The 3,773-nt window shown below is 34.0% G+C and overlaps 1 long non-coding RNA gene and 1 pseudogene across 1 annotated transcript; both read right to left on the minus strand.

The window, feature by feature from the left end:
• Positions 1–691: 691 nt before the first annotated feature.
• On the minus strand, positions 692–2,090 carry LOC118754567 (annotated as a pseudogene).
• A 277-nt stretch (positions 2,091–2,367) lies between these two features.
• Positions 2,368–3,544, minus strand: LOC118754569. The gene is made up of 2 exons (XR_004994914.1): positions 3,460–3,544; positions 2,368–3,092 (listed from the first exon to the last, which is right to left on the minus strand). It is a non-coding gene; the product is annotated as an uncharacterized LOC118754569 (long non-coding RNA).
• Positions 3,545–3,773: the final 229 nt, after the last annotated feature.

Consider the following 3,773-nt stretch of genomic DNA (forward strand, 5'->3'; position numbering starts at 1 on the left):
TTTTTCTTAAAAAACGAGAGCTACAAATTTTTTCTTTCCACAACAAAAACACTATAATTAATGCCGTAGTTAACTTTTCCAAATTCGAAAAGTGTAGTGCTAACTTGACACACGTGGGGGCATAGATCTCCAAAAAGTGTCAATTTGACACTTTATTCCCACAACGGTAACACTGTCTTAGACCTTTCGAATTGTGTTTACGTAAATTAAAAAAAAAAATAATTTTTGTTCACTTGTTTCGCCTTTTTTCAACTTTGGCGACGATTGCTAAAAGCGGCCATACTACATTGTCCTCAACTGATTCAAAGGGGATAATCCATTTCTAAAAAAAAATCAATTAAGTTCTGGCGAATTATCTTCAATCCGAAATAAACTTACAGTTTTATAACAAAACCCACAAGAAATATTCAATTTTAAAGCCTAAATTAAACCGAAGAGTCAGACGTATTTATGTATGTACATTAGGGTGGTCCAAAAACAATTAAGTAGTTAATTACAAGTTAGTTGACATGTAATGCAGAGGAATTCAGGCCTGATGTTTTTTTGCGGCCATCGCTCCATAAAAGTATTTAGCTTTTTTCGAAAAATATACAGTTGATGGTTGGCACTAGTGTGCACGTAAACAGATTAAAGTTAGATATAAGTTAACGTCACTCCCTGCATGTATTATTTAAAGAAAAACAACAACATATGCATATATATATGTATGTACGTATGTATTTATTAGTTAAAAGTCGAATTTTTTTCCTTCTTCTTTTGGAAGTTTCAAAGTTTTCACAAACTCGCAACAAAAAAAGTTTATTGGAAACTCAAGACTCCATTGTGTAGAAGGGTTCCTAAAAAGGAGCATCCGCTTATGGTGACCCATAATTAATATGTATTCGAAATGAAAATCAAAATAACTAATTAAATAACAAAAAAAAGCATAAACTATTATGGTGTTACTTTCATAGCTTTATTTATACTTAACGACAACTTATTTTAGGCGATTTCGAATATAATGCTTTGTTCATATTTTGTAATTCGACGCTTTGAAACACAATGCTTTGTACTTATGCAAAGCAACATACGATTTCGCAGTCAGCCAAACCATCTACATACTTATACATATGTACATACTATGCATATTCAAATTTCCAGAAAAACGTCCAGAGATTGATTAAGAACGACAACGTAGTCCATGATGGTCAAATTATTTCCAACGCTGCATACAGATACTTACATACATACTTAAAATCCTCCAGCACAATTATTCAACTTTTACCAATTTTATGGGTAAATGAATCAATTTGGATGGCTACTCATAACTATTATATACCTTGGTGTTTTCTTCTGTTGGGCCCTCTTTTGGATTATTTTTAGGATCCTTCACGTCCAAAAGCGTGTCTGTCTAATTTGGATGACTCGTTTGGCGGGGTTTGGTATAGTGATGAAACTTCTTTTTCTGCATCGAAACCTTTAGGCATTGCATAGCGAGGAGCGAAATGTCGAAAAAAATATACCCTGGGTCATCTATCTGGTCGCTCCTCGTGTCTCCCCTCCGCCACGCTGTAATTGTCAACCACTTTAACGTTCACTTCGCTGGGCTTAAACTGCTGCACAACCATACTGGCTTAAAACCCATCCTTCCCAACCGAGGTAGCAGGCAGATCTCTTTCAAATTTCCTGAATTGGCCACTGGGCGATGTGACGATCGCAGGCCAGTCTGTGAAGACCACCGGCTCGTAGAAAGGTGTCAGACGGCTTAAATCGTCAGCCAAACTCAAGAGCAATGGTGGATTCGCCATTATAACGTTGATTTGGTATTTATTTACTTTCGCTTAAAAACGGTATGTAAAACACGGTACCTTTTGAAAGAACGTTAACTTATTTAGCTTCTGTTCCAAATCTGTTCCAGTACCAGTCAGATTTTCGCGATTAAGTCAGATGGTGTTTCAGTATGCAAATTTATAATATATTCAGTAATGTATTCCTGTAATTTCTGTATGAATCCAATAAATCTGACTGGCACTGGAACAGACTAATTGTGTACGCTTATTCAACGCTTTGATTTGCTTGCAGCTTCAAAGCCAACTACGCTGACCGCTGCGAGTGCCGGTTTTTATATGTCTTTTTCATGGCACGCCGTGGCTGACCGAGAACATTTCGTTGCGTTTGTGCGATATTTGTGCGTATACATATACATAGGTACATTCGGGTGACCCAAGAATGCATTGTAACAATTTTTTTTCTTGAAAAAAAAACAAGGATTTGCTCTAATACCGAAAAAGTAAATATGTACGTATTTTATATTTTCGAAAATTTTAATATTTACAATGCAAGGAAAATGATAAATTTTTGAAAAATCAAGACATTAATCAGCCAGGGTTTTAAAAAAGTTAACATAAACTACCGGGACTTAAAAGACTCTCTCCAAGTAATTTGTCCCATATGACTTTAAATTTTATGAGCTCCCATACAGCACTTCCACAAAGTTTCCCCTTCTGTGAAATTTGGGGCATTAATGTGCGGGGTCCGGGTGCTCATTATTTAAAGTAATATATGCCAAATTACTAAGAACAATCCTTTTTAAATCCTAATACATAGTTTAACGCTAACCTTTTTAAAAACCTGGCTAATGATCTTGATTTTTCGAAAATTGATCAGTGGAACGTGTTAAGCTGGAATCCAGCTCTCAAGAAAAATCAAAAGAAATAATTTTCAATATTTCTGTTACTTGAAAAAGCTGTAAATTTTCTTGATGAAATAAATATACGAGCCTTTTTTTCTTGGGAGCTTCAAACTGACTTAAGAAATTTTGATAAAACAAAAATTTCTTTTCCATTTCTTGTGCGTCATTTTATATGAATTTTTTCGTTTGTCTTGAGAGCTGGAAACTACCCTTTAACAGTAAAATTTTCGAGAAAAGAATTCGTTTTTCCTTTTTTGGCATTAGAACAAATTCGTTTTTTTGCTTCTTTCCATAAAAAATACTTTTTTTGTGCCACCCTAATGTATATACATACATATGTATTATACATGCATTTTCTCGCGCAAGAACAACCGAAATTTCTTTCCCTCTAGAAAGCGTCCTGCACATACAACATACATAACTACATACTAGGGATGTCAATTTTCGGGGTTTTGTCGATCCCGGGATTTTCGAGATCTGAAAATACAATCCCGGGATCCTGGGATTGTCCCGAAATTCAGGCAAAAGTGCAACACATCTGTGATCATCCTATTATAGTATTTTAAATCAGATTGATATAACAAAAAAAAAGTACAATTTAAAAACAAACATAAAATTTGACAAACATATATGTATATAAGTACATATGCTCATTAATTTATAACATAGTTTTTGTACTACAAGTACAAATGCATATACGGTCACTCCGAGAAATATTTTGCATAGATTGTTTTTTTGCAATATTCAGAATATTTTTCATGGGATCCCGGGATTGACATCCCTACTACATACATACATATGTAGCTTGTTTATTAAAGGCGAAGTCAGCAAGATAATTTGATTTCGAGAGATTTCGCTGGTTCTGCTACTATATAGGCTTACGAAATAACTACTGCTTGGTCAAAATGTTTACGATTAAAACCACGGTTGCCAAGGTTGGTTATTTGCAACCAAACTTTGTTGTTTTTCTTTTATTTTTTTTTCTAATTTGGTTGTTTGGTAGTTTTTTCTCTGGCTTGGTTGTTTTTTTTATTGGAAATTAGCAATTTTTTCTTTACAAAAATGAATAAATGAATTTTTCCAATTCCTATTTTTAATGTAA

Source organism: Rhagoletis pomonella, unplaced genomic scaffold (assembly GCF_013731165.1).
Source record: "Rhagoletis pomonella isolate Grant_MI unplaced genomic scaffold, Rhpom_1.0 Rhpom_scaffold_04130, whole genome shotgun sequence".
Lineage (NCBI taxonomy): Eukaryota > Metazoa > Arthropoda > Insecta > Diptera > Tephritidae > Rhagoletis > Rhagoletis pomonella.